Source organism: Nicotiana tabacum, chromosome 23, assembly GCF_000715075.1.
Source record: "Nicotiana tabacum cultivar K326 chromosome 23, ASM71507v2, whole genome shotgun sequence".
NCBI lineage: Eukaryota > Viridiplantae > Streptophyta > Magnoliopsida > Solanales > Solanaceae > Nicotiana > Nicotiana tabacum.
This window is the reverse complement of record NC_134102.1, coordinates 667,155-694,766: the sequence shown is the minus strand read 5'-3', so window position 1 is coordinate 694,766 and position 27,612 is coordinate 667,155. Positions and strand designations below refer to the sequence as shown.

Sequence of the window (27,612 nt, the reverse complement as noted above, 5' to 3'; positions counted from 1 at the left end):
CGATAACATTAAAATACACTTCAACACAAATTTGTAAAATCCTTCCAAAATACCAACTTTCCACAACAGGTGCCGAAACGCTACCGGGTCATCCAAAACCCGATCCAGATATACGCTCAAGTCCAAAATTATCATACAAACCTGTTGGAACTTTCAAATCCCGATTCCGAGGCCTTTTACTCAAAATCAACCCTTAGTCAATTCTTCCAACTTAAAGCTTCCGAAATGAGAGTTTTCTTTCCAAATCAACTCCGAACTTTCCGAAATTCAATTCCGACCACGCGCGCAAGTCATAATACTTAAAGTGAAACTACTCAAGACCTCAAACCGCCGAACGACGCGCTAAAGCTCAAAACGACCTGTCGGGTCGTTACATTACTCCTCACGTACACTCTTCTGGAATAGGATTTCCATATTCAATTTTCTTGGGCATCACTCTAGAAACCTCACCTTGACATCTCACGCAACTCACAAAAATCATTGATAATACACAATCAAGTTGCATTGGGGTCCACACGGTTTGGAGAACAGAGAGGGGAAAAGGAAAAATTTTGCTCATCTTCTCCATTTGGCAAAATTTCCTCCATCTACACAAAGCTCCACCAACATTTCAGTTCTTTTCACAGACTTTTAACATAGAAACTACTTAATTCCATCACCTCTGTTCAACCAATGTTTGGACCACAAATTAACAAAAGCTCCTCCCATGAACTTTCCTTGACTGCAACACCACCCTTTTTCTATTTTTAAAGCTCCCCCACCACCGTCCTTTATCATTTTCTTTGTCAAAATTATCAGTGAATTAGAAATCAGAAATGGGTTGAATATTAAGGGTATATTTTGGGCTAGATCTCTAGATTTGAACTCCAACTGATGTTGCCGTTACGGTGGGTATTGTTCAAGTTATATGGTCTGCGATATCGGTCCAGATTTGAAATGCAATCAAGGTGCTATTGTCAGATTTGGTTTCTAGTTCATCTCTGAGTAATGTTGTTTCTGTATTAAGTGGTTCTTGCTTAATCAAAATCTGGAGAAAACTTTGCTATACAAAAGATTCGGGACGTTTGGAGACCAATTCACGAGGCAAGGGCATAGCGTAGTAAGAAATTACGCGGTTTTGAGGTAAGTATCTTGTCTAACTTTGAGTGGGGGAATTACCCCTTAGGCATTGAGTCTTATGTGGAAATTGTGTAATTGAAAACCATGTACGCAAGGTGACGAGTATGTACTTGGTTTATATGTGCAAATTATATGGGTCAAGTAGACGCCCTTATGTATTAAATTTGAAAATTATGGAAACTTAGTAAATCCGTGATTTGTCATGCCTCAATCTTTGTTTGTTGAGTTTATATTTATTTGATAAATTGGTGCGATTGCGACTTGGAATTTTACGTAAATTTTGTGTGTTTGTGGATTTGATAATTCCTGAAAATAATTATATTATGAATTTTTCCGTATGCAAATAATTAATTAAATAAGTTAAATGGAGGTATTAATATATTTATCAAGAAATTGGATTAATGAAGGCGTTAACCTATACTAGATATGTTCCATCTCTGTTGATTGTTTTGAGGTTTTATATACGTTGCATGGAGCCTTGGGCTATTTTTGAGAAATTTATTGATTTTACTGTATCAGTGGAACTGGTTGTGGTCATTTGGCAAATTGTGATGGGAATTGATTGTGTTGTGTTGTCGTGATAATATTCCGTGTAAATTATTGTGTGATTCGAGTTATTATTATGAGGATATAAGGGTGGCATTTCACTGTGGATATGTGTGTTGGTATATTGTCTGGGCGGAGTAATAAGGGTGGCTATTATATGGAGCGATAAGAGTGGCTATTGACATTGTCATAGAGGAGGGATAAGGGTGTCTATAGAAGAGATAAGGGTGGCTATTGTCACGGATGATACATGATGATGTGGAGTTATTGTGTTGGTAATTTTTATGTGATGATGTGGGGTATTGCGTTGGTAATTTTCATGTGATGTTGTGATTTTCCTTGTGTTTATTTTTATATCTTGCACAATTTGTCTTGTTGTTGGTAAATTAATAATAGTCTGATCTATGTTGAAATTGGGAGCTTGTGGCTATTGCCAGGCGGATTATGAAATCAAATGTGGGCACGAGGTACCGTGAGTGAACAAAATGATAATATTGGCACATGAATTATCCGTGCAGTTGTGATATGAAATGTAGGAACGAGGTGCCGTGAGTAAATGATGATGATGATATTGGCAAGTGAGTTGTCCGTGCGGTTGTTATGTGGAAATTGGCACGAGGTGCTGTGCAAATATGAAAGTGGGCTGAGACCCTTATTTTATGATTTTGAAATGAGGTGTCATAGGGTGACTTTTATTCGAAAAATATTTGTTTGAAGGGAGTATATTCGAAATATATTTATTGAAAAGTATTATATCCTGAAGATTATTATTTGACAAACATATAGGCGAAAGATTTATATTTGAATGACTTGATTAATTGGTTGTACTTGTATTCATCATTTGTTGAGCAATATAAATGGTGTTCTTGTTGCCCTGTTGTGTATATCACTAGTTGATTATTGTTGCCATTATTGTTATTTGTTTCCTATTATTTTTGTATACTATATTGCATAGGTTATTAGACTAGTGAGTGTCTTGACTGTACCTCGCCACTACTCCACTGAGGTTAGTCTTGATACTTACTGGGTACCGACTGTGCTGTACTCATACTACACTTCTGCACATTTTTGTGCAGAGCTAAGAATTGGAGATATCGGACTCGGACAGAGTTAAAGTGTTATCGCAAGGATTCAAGGTATAGCTGCTTGGTCGTCGCAGTCCCTTGGAGTCTTTCCATTTTATTATACTTTCAATTATTAATCAAACAGTATTGAGTATTCAATCTTTGAGATTATTTTATGTATTCAGTTAGAGTTCGTGATTCAGTATTACCAGTCTTAGGAGGTTGTTTGTAATTATTTCCACTGTTGGTTTCAATTATCATTAAAAATAAAATTGACTTGAATTGTAATTTTAATCGGCTTACCTAGTCTTAGAGACTAAGTGCCATCACGACGCCTGTGGTGAGATTTTGGGTCGTGACATTTACACTTATCCATCATAAATATACTGGATAATAGCGCTTAAAAAAACTGGATTGTATATATCCAGGATAAAATACTGGATAATATCCTTTCAGATGATAGACCTCCAGCATAATATACAGGAAGTAAAATTTTAAAGTCTTTAATTCCAGCAAATTGTTCTGGATACAACTTCTCTGTTGTTTTACACTTCTCCATTATAATATACTAGCTTATATCGCTTCATAAGTAGCATTTCCAGCATAATACACATGAACCAAACAAAATAAGAACTCCATCTAATTATACTAAGAATATCATCAACAAAAATTATGAAATCCAACTTATTATATATAGAAACACACCATAAAAAAATATATAACTCCAATTCATTAATATTTATTTCAATAAATAAATCGTTTCAAATCCATCAAAAAATACTGGATTGTACATATCTAGGATGAAATACTAGATATTATCCTTTCAGATGATAGAACTCCAACATTATATATAGGAAGCAAAATTTTAAAGACTTTAATTCCAGCAAATTATTCTGGATACAACTTCTCCGTTGTTTTATACTTCTCTATTATAATATACTGGCTTATAGCGCTTCATAAGTAGCATTTCCAGCATAATATACATGAACCAAACAAAATAAGAACTCCAGCTGATTATACTAGAATAACATCAAGAAAAATTATGAAATCCAACTTATTATACATAAAAACACACCATAAAAAATATAAACTCCAATCCATTAATCTTTATTTTAATCAATAAATCGCTTCAAATCCATCAAAACAATACTGGATTGTACCCATCCAGGATGAAATACTGGATATTATGCTTTCAGATGATAGAACTCCAGCATAATATACATGAAGCAATCCATTAATCTTTATTTCAATCAATAAATCGTTTCAAATACATCAAAAAAATATTAAAAAATGACAAAATTATGAGAAATAAAAAATCTAGCTAATTCTATTGGAATAGAACGACAGAAAATGATGAAATCTGGATAATAAATAGAAAAAATGAATAACTCTGTGTCACAACCTGGAATTTTCACCGTCGGGACCGTGATGACGCCTAACATTTCACTTGCTAAGCAAGCCAACGTTAGAGAATCATTAAACCAATCCTTATTTCCATTCAGTAAATAACAATATTAGCTAAGATGAAGTATAATAAGTGCGGAATAATATAAAAACTATATTAATTACTACCACCCGGATCTGGAGTCACAATTCACGAGCATTCTAGAATTCACTATAAGTAATAGTTTGAAAGAAATATAACTGTTTGAATGAAAAACAAAAGTAGAACAGAAAAGATAAACGGGGACTTCAAGGTCTGTGAATGCCGACAGATCTACCCCGAGTCTCTGGATAGCGGTCCAACAGCAAAACTTTCGATCAGCCCGAGCCGGTACCGAAATCTGCACAGAAAGTACAGAGTGCAGTATCAGTACAACCGACCCCATGTACTGGTAATTGTCGAGCCTAACCTCGACGAAGTAGTGACGAGGCTAAGGCAAGGCACCTACAAATCAACCTGTACAGTTTAACAATGTATACACAAATAACAGTAATGAAGAATTAGACATGCGATATCGGGATGGGGAAACATGTTGGGGGAAATACGAGATAAAGAACTACAGTAGAATAATAACTGGAACAACCAATATATTATGAATCAATAGGAGCAACGAATACAGTAAAGAAAAAATGCACGGCATCACCCTTCGTTCTTTTACTCCCAATCTCACCATAAAATCAATAGAAACTGCATGACATCACCCTTCGTGCATTAACTTTAATATCATGGCACAGAATCATCCTTCATCCTTTTATACTCACAATATGGCACGACATCACCCTTCGTGCATTAACACTCACAATATGGCACGGCATCACCCTTCGTGTATTAACACTCTTCCTTTCCATAATGCAATGCATAAATAACAACAGGGAGATAGAATAACAAGTACAAGCCTTACTTCAACATTTGGTTCCACAATATCAATCTCAACTTTGAAATAAATACTCAATTATCACCAGAGAATCCGTAAACATGATAAGAACGATCAATTTAACAACACTAGTCTAAACACGTAACAATTAGGCATAGGAAAGAGACAATATAAGAAAAAACGGGAGAAAACAGGAAAAACAAGTAAATTGGTAGCGCATAAGTACTCGTCACCTCACATATACGCCGCTCACATGAATTTCATATAGCAAATAATCTGAGGTTCCTAATTCCCTCAAGTCAGGGTTAGACACAACAATTACCTCGTTCCGAAGGCCACTTAATTCTCAATCACAGCTTTTCCTCTAGAATTCACCTCCAAACCACTCGTGTCTATTAAAAAATTACTCAATAATATCAAATATTGCTAAAGGAATCAATTATATTGTATAAATTAAATTTTCCAAATTTTCCTCCAAGAAGTCAAAAAATCGATCCCGGGCCCGCTTGGTCAAAACCCGATGTTCGGACCAAAATCCATTTACCCATTCACCCTCGAGCCCGGATATATAATTAGTTTTGAAATCCGAAATCAAATTGAGGTCTAAATCCCCAAATTTCTAAAATCCCTTGTTTCTACCCAAACCTCTAATTCTACCATGAAAACTCTAGATTTTAGGTTGATAATTCATAAAATGTAGTAGGTAATTGAAAGAAAATAGTTTAGAATCACTTACCAACACTTTGGGGGGAAGAAAACAACTCTTGAAAATCGCCTCTAGTCCGTTTGGTTTTTGAGAAAATGAAATAAATGGCCAATTCCTGTTATGATTCTGTTTTAAGTGTTGGGCGACAGTGTTCATCGCGATCGCGTGAACACTGCCGCATTCGCGAAGGGCAGCCTCCTAAGGACTTACGCGATCACGGGAGGCTTTATGCGTTCGCGAAGGTTTAGCCCGCCTTACCTTATGAGCTTCCTAGGTCCCCTGCCCAGCCTAGCTAAATCTACGCGTTCGGGTTCGACGGGTCGCGTTCGCGTAGAGCAACTCCCCCCAATGCTCCGCGTTCGCGACCATGGTCTCGCGTTCGCGTTGAGTAAACCCTCCCCAGCCTAGGTTCCCCTTCGCGATCGTGAGAGTGACTACGCGATCGTGAAGCACAACATGTCTGATACTAGATACAACAGAAACACCAGATTTTTCTTAAGTCTAAAAAAATCCCGTGCCTATCCGAAACTCACCCGAGCCCTCGGGGCTCCAAGACAAACATGCACACAAGCCTAAAAACATCATACGGACTTGCTCGCGAGATCAAATCACCAAAATAACACCTAGAACTACGAATTTAGCACCAAATCGAATGAAGTTTTCAAGAAAGCTTTAAAATTCCTATTTTCTCAACTGGACGTCAGAATCGCGTCAAATGAGCTCCGTTTCTCATAAAATTTTACAGACAAGTCTTAAATATTATAATGAACCTGTACTGGGCTCCAAAATCAAAATACGGACCCGGTACTAACAATACCAAACATCAATCAATTCTTAAAAATAGTAAATTTTAAGACTTTTAATTTTTATCAAAAATTCATAACTAGAGCTAGGGACCTCCGAATTCGATTTCGGACATACGCCCAAGTCCCATAATTTGATACGGACCCACCGGGACCGTCAAAACACGGATCTGGGCCTGTTTACCAAAAATGTTGACCAAAGTCAACTAAAATCAACTTTTAAGGAAATAATTCTTATTTTTATCAGTTTTTAACATAAAGGTTTTCTGGAAACATGCTCGGACTGTGCACGCAAATTGATGAGGGTAAAAATGAGATTTTTAAGTCTTAAGAGCGCAGAATCAAGTTCTAAAACATAAGATGACCTTTTGCATCATCACATTCTTCACCTCTTAAACAACCGTTTGTCCTCGAACGGACATAGAAAAGTACCTGGACTGGTGAAAAGGTGGGATATCTACTCCGCATATCGGACTCGGACTCCCAAATGGCTGCCACAATAGGCTAACCTCTCCACTGCACTCGAACTGAAGGGTAACTCTTTGATCTCAACTGGCGAACTTGCCGGGCTAGAATAGCTACCGGCTCCTCCTCGTAAGTCAAATCCTTGTCCAACTGGATAGAGGTGAAATATAACACATGGGATGGATTGCCGTGATACTTTCGAAGCATGGACACATGGAATACCGGGTGAACAGCTGCTAAACTAGGTGGCAACGTAAGCTTGTAAGCTACCTCTCCTACCCTCTCTAGAATCTCCAAAGGTCCGATGTACCTAGGGCTCAACTTGCCCTTCTTTCCGAACCTCATTACACCCTTCATAGGTAATAACCGAAGAAACACTCTTTCCCCAACCATGAATGCAACATCACGAACTTTGCGGTCGGCATAACTCTTCTCCCTGGAGTGAGGTGTGCGAAGTCGATCCTGACTAATCTTGACCTTATCCAAGGCATCCTATACTAAGTCTGTTCCCAACAACCGAGCCTCTCCCGGCTCGAACCACCCAACTGGAGATCGGCATCGCCTACTATATAATGCCTCATAGGGAGCCATCTGAAAGCTTGACTGGTAGCTGTTATTGTAGGCGAACTCTGGAAGGGGTAAGAACTGATCCTACGATCCTCCGAAGTCTATAACACATGCGCGGAGCATATCCTCCAAGATCTAAATAGTGCGCTCGGACTGCCCGTCCGTCTGAGGATGAAATGTTATACTCAACTCAACCCGTGTACCCAACTCTCGATGTACTGCCCTCCAGAAGTGCGAGGTGAACTGCATACCTCGATCAGAAATGATAGACACAGGCACACCGTGAAGACAAACGATCTCACGAATGTAAATCTCTGCAAATCGCTCCGAAGAATAGGTAACTGCCATAGGAATAAAGTGCGCTGACTTGGTCAGCCTGTCCACAATGACCCAAACTGCATCGAACTTCCTCTGAGTCAGTGGGAGTCTAACAACAAAATCCATAGTGATACGCTCCTACTTCCACTCAGGAATTTCTAACCTCTGAAGTAAACCACCAGGTCTCTGATGCTCACACTTTACCTGCTGACAATTTAGGCACCGAGCTACATATGCAACTATGTCTTTCTTCATCCTCCTCCACCAATAATGTTGCCGCAAGTCCTGATACATCTTGGCGATGCCCAGATGAATAGAATACCGGGAACTGTAGGCCTCCTCAAGAATCAACTCAAAAAGTCCATCCACATTAGGCACACAAATACGACCTTGCATCCTCAAAACTTCATCATCTCCAATAGGAACCTGCTTGGCACCACCGTGCCGCACTGTGTCTCTAAGGACAAGTAAATAAGGATCGTCATCCTACCGATCTCTGATGTGCTCAAACAAAGAAGACCGAGTAACTGTACAAGCTAGAAAACGGTTGGGCTTAGAAACATCCAACCTCACGAACTGGTTGGCCAGGGCCTGACCATCCAATGCAAGCGGTCTCTCACCAGCTGGAATATAAGCAAGCCTACCCATACTAGCTGACTTTCTACTCAAAGCATCGGCCACCACATCGGCCTTCCCGGGATGATACAATATGGTGATATCATAGTTTTTCAATAGCTCCAACCACCTCCTCTTCCTCAAATTGAGTTCCTTCTGCTTGAACAAATACCGCAAGCTTCGATGATCAGTTAATACCTCACAAGGCACGCCGTAAAGAAAGTGCCTCCAAATCTTCAGCGCGTGAACAATAGCAGCCAGTTCTAGATCATGAATAGGATAATTCTTCTCGTGAACCTTTAGCTGCTGCGAAGCAAATCCAATAACCTTGCCACCCTGTATCAATACCGCACCCAGACCGATACGAGATGTGTCACAGTATACCGTATAAGATCATGAACCTGTGGGTAACACCAATACCGGTGCCGTAGTCAAATCTGTCTTGAGCTTCTGAAAGCTCGCTTCACACTCGTCTGACCACCTGAACGGGGCACCTTTCTTGGTCAACCTGGTCAGCGGGGCTGCTATAGATGAAAAGCGGGGCTTCTATAGATGAAAACCCCTCCATAAATCGATGATAATAGCTTGCCTAACCCAGGAAACTACGGATCTCTGTAGCTGATGTGGGTCTAGGCCAGTTTTGGACTGCCTCAATCTTTTTAGGATCCACCTGAATACCCTTTGCTGATACAACGTGACCCAAGAAAGCAATTGAACTCAACCAAAACTCGCATTTTGAGAACTTAGCATATAGTTGGCTGCCTCTTAGAATCTGAAGAATGATCCGAAGGTGCTGCTCATGCTCCTCTCGGTTATGGGAGTATATCAAGATATCATCAATAAACACAATCATAAAGGAATTCAAGTAGGGCTTGAACACCCGGTTCATCAAATCCATGAATGCTGCTGGGGCATTTGTCAGCCCAAATGACATCACTAGAAACTCATAATGCCCATACCGAGTCCGAAAAGCTGTCTTAGGGACATCGGATGCCCTAATCCTCAACTAATGGTAGCCAGATCTCAGATCAATCTTCGAAACTATCTGGGCACCCTGAAGCTGATCAAATAAATCAACAATCATCAGCAATGGATACTTGTTATTGATGGTGAATTTGTTCAACTACCGATTATCTATACACATCCTCATCGATCCATCTTTCTTCTTCACAAACAATATAGGTGCACCCCAGGGCGAGACACTAGGTCTAATAAAGCCCATATCAAGCAGATCTTGCAACTGTTCCTTTAATTCTTTCAACTCTGGTGGGGCTATGCGGTATGGTGGAATGGAAATGGACTGGGTGCCCGGAGCCAAATCAATGCAGAAATCAATATCCCTATCGGGTGGCATCCCCGGCAAGTCTGTAGGAAACACCTCTCAAAACTCATGAACAACTGGCACTGAATCCATGGAAAGAACCTCCGCACTAGAATCGCGGACATAAGCCAAATAAGCTAGACACCCCTTCTCGACCATATGCTGAGCCTTCACATAAGAGATAACCCTGCTGGTAGAATGACCAAGATTCCCTCTCCACTCTAATCGAGGCAACCCCTACAAGGCTAAGGTCAATGTCTTGGCGTGACAATCTAATATAGCATGATAAGGTGACAGCAAATCCATACCTAGTATGACATCAAAATCAACCATATCGAGAAGTAGAAGATCTACACGAGTATCAAGACTCCCAATGGTAACCACACACGAACGATAAACACGATCTACAATAATAGAATCCCGCACTAGCGTGGACACATACACGAGCACTCAAAGAATCATGGGGTACAACTAAATATGAAGCAAAATAGGATGACACATAGGAGTAAGTAGACCCCGAATCAAATAGAACTGAAGAATCTCTACTGCAAACTGTAACAGTACCTGTGATAACAGCGTCATATGACTCAGCCTCAGGCCTGGCTGGGAAAGCATAACACCGGGGCTAGGTCCCATCACCCTGAACTACATCCCTGGGATGGCCTCTAACTGGCTGGTCTCCACCTCTAGCGGCCTGACCTCCATCTCTAATAGTCTGGCCTCTACCTCTGGCTGCCTAACCCCTGCCTCTAGCTGGCAGAGCAGGTGGTATAGCAACTGGTGCCGGAACCATGGCACGAGAACTCTGATGCTGTGAGTTGTCTGTTGCCGAGGGCAAAATCTAGCAATGTGCCTCAGATCACCACAAGTATAACATAACCTCAGCTGCTATGAATGCTGATCGTGAAACTGACCTTGTCGACCTGAATAACCACCCTGATAACTCTAGAGTGGAGGTACACTAATAGGAGCTGGTGGTGCACTGTAGGCTAGCTGGTCGGAATAATACATTTGAGGGCCACGACCACCTGAGGCACCGTGGGATACCTGGAGTGCTGAATGAAACGACCTGGGAGGATGGCCTCTACCAAAAGTACTCCTCCTTCTAGATGAGGCACCGCTGAACTCACCGGAATAATGAAGTCTCTTTTCAGACCCCTGACCTCCCTGAGCAAGAACCATCTCGACTCATCTGGTCACATTAGCAGCCGCCTGAAAAGAAATCTCACTTCCAGTCTCCTTAGCCATCTGCAATCTGATAGGATAAGCAAGTCCATCAATAAACCTCCTCACCCTCTCTCTCTCTCTCTCGGTGGGAATCAAAAGAATAGCATAACGGGCTAAATCCACCAAAAGGGTCTCGTACTGAGTAACAGTCATACTGCCCTGCTGGAAGACGCTCAAACTGACGGCGACACTCCTCTCTCAATATGATAGGCAGAAACTTCTCTATGAAGAGCTGAGAGAACTGGTCCCAAGTAAGAGCAGGCGACCTAGCTGGTCTGGTCAACAAATAATCTCTCCACCATTCTTGGCGGAACCAGTCATCTAAAATGCAGCAAAGTCAACCCCATTGGTCTCCAATATACCCATGTTCCGTAGAACCTCGTGACAGCTGTCGAGATACTCCTGGGGATCCTCTGAAGGAGAACCACTTAAGTGAACTGGAAAGAGCTTGGTAAACCTGTCCAATATCCATAAAGCCTCAGAAGATATAGCTAACCCATCACCGGTCTATGGCGCAACAACCGGCTGAACTACTCCGATTGGATGAGCTGCTGGAACCTGATACTGGGGAGTTATCTGCTCCGGAGCGGGAGTAGTGGGAGTCTGGGCTCCTCCTCCAACCTGAGAGACTGCTGGTGCCATGGGAAATGCGCCAGTCTGGGCCACACTCTCCATAAGGCCCACCAAACGGACCAAAGCATCCTGAAGTACTGGGGTGGCAATGAACCTCTCCGGAAACTGAGCTGGTCTGGCAGGAACAGTCTGGGCTGGAACCTCCTCGTCAAGATCTATCTGAGGCTCCACTGCTGGGGCTGTTGCTCGGGCTCTGGGCTGAGCCCTGCCCCTGCCTTGGCATCTGGCACGGCCTCGACCTCGACCTCTGCCCCTCGTAGGAGCTCCCATTGGGCGCTCTGGCTGCTGCTCAACTGAGGAAGCAGTACGTGTTCTCGCTATCTGTGAGAGAATAAGAGTAGAAGAGTTCAATTAGTATTGAGAAACAAAATCGCACGACAGAGAAGAAAATAAATGAAATTTGTTCCTAAACTTCATAGCCTCTGGAAGATAAGCACAGACATCTCCGTACCGATCCTCCAGACTCTACTAAGCTTGCTCGTGAATCTGAGACCTAGGCAACCTAGTGCTCTGATACCAACTTGTCACGACCCGGAATTCTCATCGTCGGGACCGTGATGGCGCCTAATATTTCACTTGCTAGGCAAGCCAACGTTAGAGAATCATTAAACCAATCCTTATTCCCATTCAGTTAATAACAATAATTAGCTAAGATGAAGTATAATAAGTGCAAAATAATATAAAAACTGTATTAATTACTACCACCTGGATCTGGAGTCACAATGAGCATTATAGAATTCACTACAAGTAATAGTCTGAAAGAAATACAACTGTTTGAATGACAGAAACAGTAGAACAGAAAAGATAGATAGGGACATCAAGGTATGTGAACGCCGACAGATCTACCTTGAGTCTAAGGATAGCAATCCAACAGCAAAAATCTTGATCAGCCTGAGTAGGTACCAAAATATGCACAGAAACTGCAAAGTGCAGTATTAGTACAACCGACCCCATGTACTGGTAAGTGTCGAGCCTAATCTCGATGAAGTAGTGACGAGGCTAAGGCAAGGCACCTACAAATCAACCTGTACAGTTTAACAATATATATACAAATAACAGTAATGAAGAATTAGACATGAGATTTCGTGAAGGAGAAACATGCTGGGGGAAATACAAGATAAAGAACTACAGCAGAATGATAACTGGAACAACCAATATATTATGAATCAACAAGAGCAACGAATACAATAAAAGAAAAATGTACGGCATCACCCTTCGTGCTTTTACGATCAATCTCACCATAAAATCAATAGAAACGACACGGCATCACCCTTCGTGCATTAAATTTCATATCATGGAACGACATCACCCTTCGTGCTTTAACACTCACAAAATGGAACGGCATCACCCATCGTGCATTAACACTCTCCCTTTCCATAATACAATGCATAAATAACAACAGGGAGATAGAATAACAAGTACAAGCCTTACTTCAACATTTGGTTCCACAATATCAATCTCAACTTTGAAATAAATACTCAATTATCACCAGAGAATCCGTAAACATGATAAGAACGATCAATTTAACAACACTAGTCTAAACACGTAACAATTAGGCATAGGAAAGAGACAATATAAGAAAAACGGGAAAAAAACAGGGAAAACAAGTAAATTGGCAGCGCATAAGTACTCGTCACCTCACATATACACCGCTCACATGAATTTCACATAGCAAATAATCTGAGGTTCCTAATTCCCTCAAATCAGGGTTAGATACAACACTTACCTCATTCCGAAGGCCACTTAATTCTCAATCACAGCTTTTCCTCTAGAATTCACCTCCAAACCACTCGTATCTATTAAAAAATGACTCAATAATATCAAATATTGCTAAAGGAATCAATTATATTTGATAGATTAAATTTCCCAAACTTTCCTCTAAGAAGTCGAAAAATCGACCCCGGGTCCGCTTGGTCAAAACCCGAGGTTCAGACCAAAACCCATTTACCCATTCACCCTCGAGCCTGGATATATAATTGGTTTTGGAATCCGACCTCAAATTGAGGTATAAATCCCCCAATTTTCGAAATCTCTAGTTTCTACCCAAACCCCTAATTTTACCATGAAAACTCTAGATTTTAGGTTGATAATTCATAAAATGTAGTGGGTAATTGAAAGAAAATGGTTTAGAATCACTTACCAACACTTTGGGGAAGAAAATAACTCTTGAAAATTGCCTATAGTCCGTTTGGTTTTTGAGAAAATGAAATAAATGGCCAATTCCCGTTTTGATTCTGTTTTAAGTCCTGGGCGACAGTGTTCATCGCGATCGCGTGTACACTGTCATGTTCGCGAAGGGCAGCCTCCTAAGGACTTACGCGATCGCGGGAGGCTTTACGCATTCGCGAAGGTTTATCCCGCCTTACCTTCTCGTTCGCGAGATAGGGCTCGCGTTCTCATAGAGCTTCCCAGGTCCCCTGCCCATCCTAGCTAAAGCTACGCGTTCGCGTTCGACGAGTCACGTTCGTGTAGAGAAACTCCCCCCAGTGCTCCATGTTCGCGACCATGGTCTCGCATTCGCGTAGAGTAAACCCTCCCTAGCCCAGGTTCCCTTTCGTGATTGCGAGAGTGACTACGCGATCTCGAAGCACAACATGTCTTATACCAGATACAACAGAAAAACCAGATTTTTCTTAAGTCTAAAATATCCCGTGGCCTATCCGATACTCACCCGAGCCCTCGGGGATCCAAACCAAACATGCACACAAGTCTAAGAACTTCATAAGGACTTGCTCGGGCGATACAATCGCCAAAATAATACCTAGAACTACGATGTTAGCAACAAATCGAATGAAGTTTTCAAGAAAGCTTTAAAAATCCTGTCTTCTCAACTGGACATCCGAATCACGTCAAATCAACTCCGTTTCTCACCAAATTTCACAGACAAGTCTTAAATATTATAATGAACCTATACCAGGCTCCGGAACCAAAATACGGATCCGATACTAACAATGGCAAACATCAATCAATTCTTAAAAATAATAAATTTTTAGACTTTTAATTTTCATCAAAAATTCATAACTAGAGCTAGGGACCTTCGAATTCGATTCTGGGCATACACCCAGGTCCCATAATTCGATACGGACCCACCGGGACCGTCAAAATATGGATCCGGGCCCGTTTACCAAATATGTTGACCGAAGTCAACTAAAATTAACTTTTAAGGCAAAAATTCTTATTTTTATCAGTTTTTAACATGAACCTTTTCCAGAAACACGCTCGGACTGCGCACGCAAATCAAGGAGGGTAAAAATATAATTTTTAAGGCTTAAGAGCACAGAATCGAGTTCTAAAATATAAGATGTCCTTTTGGGTCATCACACTCTGTTATATTATAACTTCTCTAGTAAACTATTTTGGATAATAACCGTTCACAAATCATATTTCCAACATCATATACTGGAATCAAAAAAAATTTATCGGAAAGAAACAAAAAAACAAACTTATAAGAAATAACGACTCTTGGATAGAACGATCAAAAATTATGAAATGCAGTAGATTATACAGCTTGTAAAAATAATTGTGCAGCAAATTACACTTCTTCGTTATTTTACACTTCTGCATCATAAATATACTGGATAATAGCGCTTCAAAAAAAACTGAATTGTACACATCCACAATAAAATACTGGATAATATCCTTTCAGATGATAGACCTCCAGCATAATATACAGGAAGCAAAATTTTTTAATTCTAACAAATTGTTCTGGATACAACTTCTCCGTTGTTTTATACTTCTCCATTATAATATATTGGCTTATAGCGCTTCATAAGTAGCATTTCCAGCATAATACACAGGAAACAAACAAAATAAGAACTCCAGCTAATTATACTCGAATAGCATCAAACTTATTATACATAAAAATACACCATAAAAAATATAAACTCCAATCCATTAATCTTCGTTTTAATCAATAAATCGCTTCAAATCCATCAAAAAAAATACTGGATTATACACATCCAGGATAAAATACTGGATAATATGCTTTCAGATGATAGACCTCCAGCATAATATACAACAAGCAAAATTTTAAAGTCTTTAATTCCAGCATAATATACAGGAACTAAGTGCTTCATAAATAGCATTTCCAACATAATATACAGAACCAAACAAAATAAAAAACTCCAGCTAATTATACTGGAATAGTATCAACAAAAATTATGAAATCCTACTTATTATACATAAAAACACACCATAAAAAATATATAAAATAAAGCATATTTTATATATTTTATATATCAACATAAGAGAAAGATCATATATAAAGCATATTTTACATATGATGCAAAAACTAAGTTTACGAATGTATTTACAGTTACGGATATCCAAGTGTTAAAGGATATTTACAAAAGTTATCTCCATTCTCTCCATAATCATCACCAACCTCCTCTGGAGGAGTTGAATACCCTGATTTGTGTTTCCAATCTGCATGTCCCCATAAACTTAAACCAAGATAGTCATGATAATATTTGATTGTAGTGGGCACAAATGTCATAACATCTTCATCCTTCATCAACATATCAATATATCTTATAACAAATGCACCACAACTTTTGTTTCCTTTCTGTTTTGGTGCTTCTTTCCAGTGAACCACAAATGATTGTGTCACGACCCAAAACCTAACCCGTCATGATGGCGCCTATCGCGATACTAGGCAAGTCGGCATCTCCAAAACACTTTCAACATTTAACAGAAATGAATTAATATATTTAAAATAACCGAAGTCTTTCATAAAAATGGGGTAAAACCCAAAGCATAAGTGCGGAAAACAAAATAGCCCGACATCGGGGTGTCATTGAGTTATGAGCATCTAGATATTCAGTCTAATAAAACAGTGTTTAATTATAAGTACAGAAAAGAAGGAAAACATAGAAGGAGAGACAAGGTCCGCGGACGCCGGCAGCTACCTCGTAGTCTCCGGTACCCGATCGCGCACGAACTCAATGACCTTCATGATCAAACACACCTAGATCTGCACATGAAGTGCAGGGTGTAGCATGAGTACAACCAACTCAACAAGTAACAGAAATAAATAAGGAACTGAGAAGGTAGTGACGAACTATAAATTACAGTTCATTTTCAATAATTCCAGCAAAGAATAGACATGCTTTCAAATCCGGCAGTTCAAATCAAATCAGTTTCATACAGTTAAAGTGCAGGTAAATTCGGATATAGAATCTTTCAGAATATCACGACAATGATAGATAGCAACTAAGTGTATCAACAAATGAAAAAGAAAGCAAGTATAGTGTAACGATCCAGCCGGTTGTTTTGAGAGTTATAGCCCTGATACCCTATTAACTGCTTCTCCCATATCTATTTCTGCTATGTGACTTGTCGGGAGGTTTTGTTTTTGGTTTCGGAGTGTTTTGGGACACTTAGTCCCTAAAACGGAAGCTTAAGTCTTAGGATTTTGACCGTAGTCAGAACTGTGTGAAGACGACTCCAGAATGGAGTTTCGTCGGATCCGTTAGCTCCGTTGAGTGATTTTGGACTTAGGAGCGTGACCGAATTGTGTTTTGGAGGTCTATAGCTTATTTAGGCATGAAATGGCGAAAGTCGAATTTTTGGAGATTTGGACCGGTAGTGGACCTTTTGATATCGGGGTTGGATTCCGATTTCGGAAGTTGGAGTAGGTCTGTAATGTTGATTATGACTTGTGTGCAAAATTTGAGGTCAATCGGACGTGATTTGATAGGTTTCGGCGTGGTTTGTAGAATTTGAATTTTTTTTCAAAGTTCTTTAGGCTTGAATCCGGGTGTAATCGGTGTTTTTGATGGTATTTGAGGTGGTTTGAGGATTTGACTAAGTTCGTATCGGGTTATAGGACTTGTTTGTATGTTTGGTTGAGGTCCCGAGGGCCTCAGGGTGATTTCGGGTGGTTAGCAGCTTGATTGGAGTTAGGAATTGCAGCTGAAGTGCTGCTGCTACTGGTCTAACCGCACCTGCGGAGTGGGAACCGTAGGTGCGAGCCCGCAAAAGCGAAGGAAGAGCCGCACATGCAGCCAAGAAGGAGCTGGGCAGGAACCGCAGGAGCGAAGAGTTTCCCGCACATGCAAGAGTCGCAGATGCGGGCAGCTGGGCACAGGTGCGAGGGGGAGCCGCATGTGCGATGCATTTCCGCACCTGTGATAGTCACAGATGCAGTTGCATAGTCGCACAAGCAGAGCCTGGGATTCTAAGTGGAATCCACACCTGCAATGGTATTTCCACAGGTGCAGCATCGCAGATGCGACAAAGAGTCCGCTGGTGCGAGATTTCTGGACAAAACACCTAAATGCATGGGTTTGCGATTTTTGCTCATTTTCAACATTTTGAGCTCGGGTTTGGAGATTTCTTGAGAGCATTTTTGAGGGGTTTCTTGAGATAAGTCCATTGTGCTTATCTTTGATCAATAATCTTGCTTTCCCATTTATTTTCCACCTAGTTAGTGTATATTTAAGGTGGTATTTGGGAGTTTGAGACTAGGGATTTGGAAGGTTTGATTTGTTGATTTGAAGGACAATTTGGTGTCAGATTTTAGTAAATTTGATATGGTTAGACTCGTGAGTGAATGAGTGTTCATATTTTGTGATTTTTACCCAATTCCTAGACGTGGGCCCGAGTCGACCTTTTAGGACGAATTTCGAAATTTTTGTTCAAATATTGATTTCATTAATTAGATGAGTCTATTATGGTTGTATTCATGATATGCAATTGTGTTTGGCTAGATTTGGGCCATTCGGAGTCGGAATCAAGGTAATGGCATTCTTACGGATTGATTGAGCTTGACTCGAGGTAAGTGGCTTACCTAACTTTGTGTGGGGGAAATCCCCTTAGGATTTGGAACTATTGTGATATGTGAGCGTCGTGTACGTGAGGTAATGAGTACGTACAAGGGCTAGTTGTTGAAAAGTCTGATTTTTACTGAACATCAACCTGTTTTTCTTTTATTTTGCATTATACTATTTTAATGAGTTTTAACCTGTTTTCATTCTTAATTGAGTTATTCCAATATGCGTAGCTATCCTGTTTAGTCTAATATCGCATGTCTATGCGCTTTAACTGCTTACTTGAACTATGTGAAGCATGTTTAGTTGATTTCCTACTTTTTCCTTGTTCTTTATCAGTATAGCCGTAGAAATCTTACCGTTAACTATTGTATTTGTCGTTTGATCTGTGTATTTACTTTTGAGACTATGAGGCGGTTTCTCGAGAGGTCTCCCTACATATTTACTTTGGGACTATGGAACGATATTTCAGGAGATCCTCCTGTCTTGCATATTACTTTGGGACTACGGAACGGTATTCCGGGAGATTCCCCCTATCTTGCGTATTTACTTTGGGACTACGGAAAGGTATTCCGGGAGATCCCCTGCATATTTATGTTTGGGACTACGAGACGGTATCTCGGGAGATCCCCTCTTGTATTTCTGCGACTGAGCTGTTACCTTCTATGAATTCCTTATTGTTAAATTTCAGTCTTTATTTTACTGCGCTATTTCATTATTGCCTTGCTTTATTATTATATATACCAGTAGGGTCCTAACCTGACCTCGTCACTACTCGACCGTGGTTAAGCTTGGCACTTACTAGGTACCAATTGCGGTGTACTCATTCTACTCTCTATACATGCTTTTCATGTGCAGATCCAAGTGTTCCTTGTCTGCCACACTATCAGTGAGCCGGGACAACTTTGGAGACTTCAAGGTATATATGCCGCGTCCGCAGACCTCGAACTCCCCTTCTACTCTTCCCCATGTCCATTATCTTCTTTATTTTCTTTTGTTAGACTATGATGTATAAAGACACTAGATTTTCCTTTTGTTGTTTGTGATTTACGATGTTTCGGATTTTGGGAATGCTATGTAGTATATTGAGGAGTTGGTTATTGTACATGCCAAGCGGCATGGTATTCAATTACGGTGTTATTGCTACAGTTAGTTGTTAAATTTATGTTTTCATTTCATTATTCCACAAATGTTAAGCTTACCTAGTCGTAGAGACTAGGTGCCGTCACGACGTCAAATAGAGGGGAAATTGGGTCATGGCAAGTTGGTATCAGAGCTCTAGGTTCATAGGTGTCGTGAGTCACAAGTCGATTTATTAGAGTCTCGCGGATCGGTACGGAGACGTCTGTACTTATCTTCGGGAGGCTATGGAACTGTTAGGAAAATTTCACTACTTGAATTCCTTATCGTGCAAAAATTGTTGACTTCAAAATTCTAAACTTCTGTATTCTATTCTCTCATAGATGGTGAGGACACGTACAGGCGGATCTGTTGACCAAGCACCCGCGCCCCCTACTAGAGCCACGAGAGGCTGGGCTCTGGTCTGGGGTAGAGGCCGAGGACGCCCACGTGGTGCAGCCAGAGCACCCACACGAGCTGCTATAGAGGAGCCCCCAGTAGCTTCAACTGGAGTGCAGACACCTGAGGTACCTGTTTCTAGCCCAGTTTCTGAGCATGTTCAGCACCTTAGCTCAGGCTGGATTGATTCCACTTGCTTCTGCCACATCTCAGGCCAGGGGAGGAGCACAGACTCCCATCGCCGGTACTCCAGAGCAACGGGTTCAGGTTGACCAGGTTCCAGAGAATGTACTAATGCAGTCGGTAGCTCCAGCTCAGCCCGAGGTTAGGGCAGCAGCTTCTGAGGTGGAGCAGCTCATACTTGAGAGGTACAAGAAGTACCACCCACCTAACTTCAGCAGATTGGCTACAGATGATGCTCAGGGTTTTTTGGAGGAGTGTCATCGTATTCTCCGTACTATGGGCGTAGCAGAGTCAAGTGGGGTTTCTTTTACCACCTTCCATCTTAGAGGAGCAGCCTATCAGTGGTGGTGTGCTTATGAGCTGAGTAGTCCGGATGAGGCAGCTTCACTTACATAAACTCAGTTCTCGGACATGTTTTTGAGAGAGTATGTCCCTCAGAGCCTCAGGGACTCATGGCGCGCGAAGTTTGAGCAGCTGCGCCAAGGTGCTATGAGTGTGTCAGAGTATGCAGTTCACTTCAGTGATTTGGCCCGACATGCACCGACCTTGGTTACCACAGTTCGAGAAAGGGTTCATCGGTTTATTGAGGGACTCAACCCCAGTATCCGGATTATTATGGCCAGGGAGTTGGAGATGGATATTTCTTATCAGTAGGTTATGAGTATTGCCAGGAGATATGAGGGCATGCTTGCCCGGGATAGAGAGGAGAGGGAGGCCAAGAGGTCTCGAGAGACTAGTTATTATTCCAGAGCTCGTGTCCCACCAGCTCGCCATGGTAGGGGTTATGTGAATCACCTCGTTCATTCAGATTTTTGAGCTGCCAGTGGTGTTCCAGTTCCTTCTTGGCCCCGAGAGCCTTATTATGCACCGCCAATATCTAGTGTGCCTCCTGCACGGGGTGTTCCTAGCGGCCAGTCCAGTAGACCTGGCCCAAGCCAGTCATAACAGCCACGCCCTCCCAGAGCTTGTTTTGAGTGTGGCGATACTCGCCATATGGTGAGGGATTGCCCCAGGTTTATGAGGGTTGCACCTCCACAGACTTCTCAGGCACAACGTGCTCCAACGGGTCCTCAAGCTATGATTACAGTACCAGCTGCCACCCCACCTGCTCAGCCAGCCCGGGGTGGAGGTCGGGGAGGTAGAGGTCGCCCTAGAGGGTGAGGCCAGGCCAGATATTATGCCTTTCCTGCTCGTACAGAGGCAGTCGCTTCTGATTCTGTCATTACAAGTATTGTCCCGATCTATCATAGAGATGCGTCGGTATTATTTGACCCAGGCTCTACATATTCTTATGTATCCTCTTATTTTACCCCATATTTGGGCGTATCTCGGGATTCTTTGAGTTCCCTTATTTATGTATCTACTCTTGTGGGAGATTCTCTTGGTGTGGACCGTGTGTATTGGTCGTGTTTGATTGCTCTTAGTGGTTTTGAGACCATAGACAATTTATTATTGCTCAGCATGGTGGACTTTGATATTATTTTGGGCATGGACTGGTTGTCGCCCAATTATGTTATTCTTGATTGTCATGCTAAGACCATGACGCTAACTATGCTAGGTTTACCGCGATTAGAGTGGAGAGGTACCTTAGAGTATATTCCATCAGAGTTATTTCATTTCTTAAAGTTCAACGAATGGTTGAGAAGGGGTGTGACGCGTATCTAGCTTATGTGAGAGATGTCAGTATTGATACCCCTACAGTTGAGTCAGTTCCAGTAGTGTGGGACTTTCCAGATATATTCCCAGCTGACCTTCCGGGCATGCCACCTGACAGAGATATTGATTTTGGCATTGATTTGTTGCCGGGAACTCAGCCTATCTCTATTCCTCCATATTGTATGGCTTCTTCTGAATTGAAGGAGTTGAAGGAGCAGTTGCAGGAGTTGCTTAATAAGGGATTCATTCGACCCAGTGTGTCACCTTGGGGTGCTCCTGTCTTATTTGTGAAGAATAAGGATGGTTCTATGCATATGTGTATTGATTACCGCAAGTGAACAAAGTCATAGTGAAGAACAGGTATCCATTGCCTCGTATTGATGACTTATTTGATCAGTTACAGGGTACCAGAGTGTTTTCCAAGATTGACTTATTTTCGGGATATCATCAGTTGAAGATTCCGGAGCTAGATATCCTGAAGACTGCTTTTAGGACCAGATATGGTCACTGAGTTTCTTGTTATGTCTTTTGGGCTGACCAATACCCCAACAACAATTATGAACTTGATGCATAGTGTGTTCCGGCCATATCTTGACTTATTCGTCATTGTATTTATTGATGACATTATGGTGTACTCCCGGACTCGGGAGGATCATGAGCAGCACCTGAGGACTGTGCTCCAGACTTTGAGAGAAAAGCAATTATATGCAAAATTTTCCAAATGTGAGTTTTGGCTAGACTCAGTGGCATTCTTGGGTCATATAGTATCGAGTGATGGGATCCAGGTGCATCCGAAGAAGATTGAAGCAGTGCAAAGTTGGCCTAGACCATCCTCAGCTACAGAGATCCGGAGTTTTCTTGGTTTGGCGGGGTATTATCGTCGATTTTTATAGGGTTTATCATTTATTGCAGCACCTATGACCAGGCTAACCCAGAAGGGTGCTCCGTTCAGGTGGATAGAGGAATATGAGGAGAGCTTTAAGAAGCTCAAGACAACTTTGACTACAGCCCCGGTATTGGTATTGCCTACAGGTTCGGGGTCTTATACTGTATATTGTGATGCATCACGGATTGCTCTCGGCGCGGCATTGATGCAGGACGGTAGGGTAATTGCCTACGCGTCCAGACAGCTGAAGGTGCATGAAAAGAACTATCATGTCCACTATCTTGAGTTAGCAGCTATTGTTCATGCCTTGAAGATTTGGTGGCATTATTTGTACAGTGTTCCTTGCGAGATTTACACCGATCATCGGAGTTTGCAACATATGTTCAAGCAAAAAGATCTTAACTTGCATCGGCGGAGGTGGTTAGAGCTACTTAAGGACTATGATATCACTATTTTATACCATCCGGGGAAGGCCAATGTGGTGACCGATGACTTTAGTCGCCGGGCAGAGAGTTTGGGGAGTTTAGCATATCTACCAGCAGCAGAGAGGCCATTGGCGTTGGATGTTCAGGCCTTAGCCAGCCAGTTTATGAGATTGGATATTTCTGAGACGAGTTGAGTATTGGCTTGTGTGGTCTCTCAGCCTTCTCTTTATGATCGTATCAGGGAGCATCAGGATGATGACCCCCACCTGCTTGTCCTCAAGGACACGATCCAGCACGATGATGCTAAGGAGGTCACTATTGGGGATGATGGTGCATTAAGGATGCAGGGCAGGCTTTGTGTGCCTAATATAGACGGTTTACGTGAGTTGATTCTTTAGGAGGCTCATAGCTCGCGGTATTCTATTCATCCGGGTGCCATAAAGATGAATCAGAACTTGAGGCAGTCAGAAAGCTAAGGTCAAAGAACATTTCTTCCGTGAAGGTTCAGTGGAGGGGACAGCCGATCGAGGAGGCGACTTGGGAGACCGAGAAGGATATGCGCAACCGTTATCCTCATCTTTTCACCACTTCAGGTATGTATCTATACTCATTCGAGGACGAACGATTGTTTTAATAGGGGGAGGATGTAATGACCCGACCGGTCGTTTTGAGAGTTATAGCCCCGATCCCCTATTAACTGCTTCTCCCATATCTATTTTTGCTATGTGACTTACCGGGAGGTTTTGTTTTTGATTTCGGAGTGTTTTGGGACACTTAGTCCCTAAAACGGAAGCTTAAGTCTTAGGATTTTGACCTTAGTTAGAACAGTGTGAAGACGACTCCGGAATGGAGTTTTGTCGGTTTCGTTAGCTCCGTTGGGTGATTTTGGACTTAGGAGCATGACCGGATTGTGTTTTGGGGGTCTGTAGCTTATTTATGCTTGAAATGGCAAAAGTCAAATTTTTGGAGATTTGGACCGGTAGTGAACCTTTTGATATCAGGATTAGATTCTGATTCCAGAAGTTGGAGTAGGTCCGTAATATTGATTATGACTTGTGTGCAAAATTTGAGGTCAATCGGACGTGATTTGATTGGTTTCGGCGTCGTTTGTAGAATTTGAAAAATTTCAAAGCTCTTTAGGCTTGAATCCGGGTGTAATCGATGTTTTTGATGGTATTTGAGGTGGTTTAAGGATTCGACTAAGTTCGTATCGGGTTATAGGACTTGTTGGTATGTTTGGTTGAGGTCTCGAGGGCCTCGGGGTGATTTCGGGTGGTTAGCGGCTTGATTGGAGTTAGGAATTACAGCTGAAGCGCTGCTGCTACTGGTGTAACCGCACCTGTGGAGTGGGAACCGTAGGTGCGAGCCCGCAGAAGCGAAAGAGGAGCCGAAAATGCGGCCAAGAAGGAGCTGGGTAGGAACCGCATGCGCGAATATTTTCCCGCAATTGCGAGAGTCGCAAATGCGGGCAACCGGCCGCAGGTGCGACGGGGAGCCGCAGGTGCAATGCATTTCCGCACCTACGATAGTTGCAGATGCGGTCGCATAGCCGCAGGAGCGGAGCCTGGGATTCTAAGTGGAATCCGCACCTGCGACAGAGAGTCCGCAGGTGTGAGATTTCTGGACAGAACACTTAAATGCAAGGGTTCGCGATTTTTGCTCATTTTCAACATTTTGAGCTCGGGTTTGGCGATTTCTTGAGAGCATTTTTGAGGGGTTTCTTAAGGTAAGTCCCTTGTGCTTATTTTTGATCAATAATCTTGCTTTCCCATTTATTTTTCCACCTAGTTAGTGTGTATTTAAGGTGGAATTTGGGAGTTTGAGACTAGGGATTTGGAAAGATTGATTTGTGGATTTGAAGGACCATTTGGTGTCGGATTTTAGTAAATTTGATATGGTTAGAATCGTGAGTGAATGAGTGTTCATATTTTGCAACTTTTACCCGATTCCAAGATATGGGCCCGGGTCGACGTTTTAGGGCGAATTTCGGAATTTTTGTTAAAATATTGATTTCATTAATTAGATGAGTCTATTATGGTTGTATACTTGATATGCAATTGTGTTTGGCTAGATTTGGGCCATTTAGAGTCGGATAATCAAGGAAAAGGCATTCTTACGGATTGATTGAGCTTGAATCGAGGTAAGTGGCTTGCCTAAATTTGTGTGGGGGGAAATCCCCTTAGGATTTGGAAGTATTGTGATATGTGAGCGTCGTGTAAGTGAGGTGACGAGTACGTGCACATGCTAGTTGTTGAAAAATCCGATTTTTATTGAGCAGCAACCTGTTTTCCTTTTATTTTGAGTTATACCATTTTAATGAGTATTAACCTATTTTCATTCTTAATTGAGTTATTCCAATATGTGTAGCTATCCTGTTTAGTCTAATATCGCATGTCTATGTGCTTTAAGTGCTTACTTAAACTCTGTGAAGCATGCCTAATTGATTTCCTGCTTTTTCCTTGTTCTTTATCAGTATAGCAATAGAAATCTTACCGTTAACTGTTGTATTTGACGTTTGATCGGTGTATTTACTTTTGAGACTATGAGGCGGTTCCTCGGGAGGTCTCCCTGCATATTTACTTTGGGACTACGGAATGGTATTCCGGTAGATCCCCCTGCCTTGCATATTTACTTTGGGACTACGGAACGGTATTCCAGGAGATCCCCCTGCCTTGCGTATTTGACTTTAAAGTCTCACGGGACGGACCAAGTTACAATCCCCCATGATGCATGCCCACACGCCCGTCACCTAGCATGTGTATCACCTCCAAAATAGTCACATCATACCATCCGAGGTTTCATACCTTTAGGACCAGATTTAAAATTGTTACTTATATCAGACTACGCAAAATCCTACTCCGCAATACCTTTGCCCCTCGAATCTAGCCACAAGCAGTACGATATAATTAATATAGGCTAAAAGAATTAATTCCTCAAGAAAAACACAAAATTATAAGCCGAAATCCGAAATAGGCTCAACCCGGCCCCCTCGGGCCCACGTATCGAAATCCAACTAAAGTCACAAAACCCGAAAGCCCATTCACTCACGAGTTCACTCGTACCAAAATTATCCAAATCCGATATCTAAATCTCAATCAAAACCCAAAATCTTAGTTAAAGAACTTCTTCCCATTTTCCCCAATTTTTTCACCCGAATCCAAAATTAAAAGATGAAATTAGTGATAGATTAGTGGGTTATAACCAAAATCAAGTGATGAATCGTTACCCAATTGATGTCCCTCAAAATTCCTCAAAATCTCGTCCAAATCCTAGCTCTCAAACTCAAATTTTGATAAAAATGGCCAAGCCCTCATTTTGAAATGATATAAGTCTGCCCAGTGATTCCTTAATCGCGATCGCGGAAATAGCCTCGCGATCGCGAAGAACAACTTCGCTGCCCCAGGATTTAACCCTACGCGAACGCGTAAAATACCAAGTGAACACGATGTACTGTCTCTCAGAATTACGCGATCGTGAACATCCTCACACGTCCGCGATGAGCAAAGCGCGTGGCCCATCTAAGCCTTCGCGATCGCGGACCCTCTCTCGCTCGCGTATAAGGAAACCAGGTGCACCAGATCATAGAACTTCAGCCATTTGTCTAAGTCCAACACGCATCCGATAATGATCCGAAACACACCTGAGGCCCCCAGGACTTCAACAAAAGATACCAATAAGTCCTAATACACCATACGAACTTAGCCGAGCCTTCAAATCACATCAAACAACGCTAAAAACACGAATCACCCTCCGATTCAAACTTAATGAACTTGAAACTTTCAAGTTCTACAATCGATGCTGAAACCTATCAAACCACGTCCGATTGACCCCAAATTTTGCACACAAGTCATATTTGACATTACAGATCTACTCCAACTTTCGGAATCGGAATCCGACCCCGATATCAAAAAGTCAACCCCCCGGTCAAACGTCCCAAAAATTCGATTTTTGCCATTTCAAGCCTAAATTAGCTACAAACCTCAGATTCACTGTCCGGACATGCTCCTAAGTCCAAAATCACCCAAAAGAGCTAACGAAACCGACAAAACTCCATTCTGAAGTCGTCTTCATACACTTCCGACTACGGTCAAAATCCTGAGACTTAAGCTTCCGTTTTAGGGATTAAGTATCCCAAAATACTTCGAAACCAAAAACCAGACCTCTCGGCAAGTCACATAAGCAGAAACAGATACGGAAAAAACAGTAAATATTGGAACGGGGCAAATATACTCAAAATGACCGGTGGGGTCGTTACTTCCTCCCCCTCTTAAAATAATCGTTCGTCCTCAAACGAGCATAGAGACATACCTGAAGTGGTAAAAAGATGAGGATAACGACTGCGCATATCATGCTCGGTCTCCCAAGTCGCCTCCTCGACCGGCTGACCCCTCCACTGAACCTTCACAGAAGCAATATTTTTCGACCTCAACTTTCAAACCTGCCAATCCAAGATCGCCACCGGTTCCTTAACA

General features: G+C 41.8%; 1 long non-coding RNA gene across 1 annotated transcript; it reads left to right on the top strand.

Annotated features, from left to right (window-relative positions):
* The first annotated feature begins 425 nt into the window (after window positions 1–425).
* Window positions 426–3,023, top strand: LOC142177555 (uncharacterized). The gene is made up of 2 exons (XR_012706087.1): window positions 426–1,122; window positions 2,742–3,023. It is a non-coding gene; the product is annotated as an uncharacterized LOC142177555 (long non-coding RNA).
* Window positions 3,024–27,612: the final 24,589 nt, after the last annotated feature.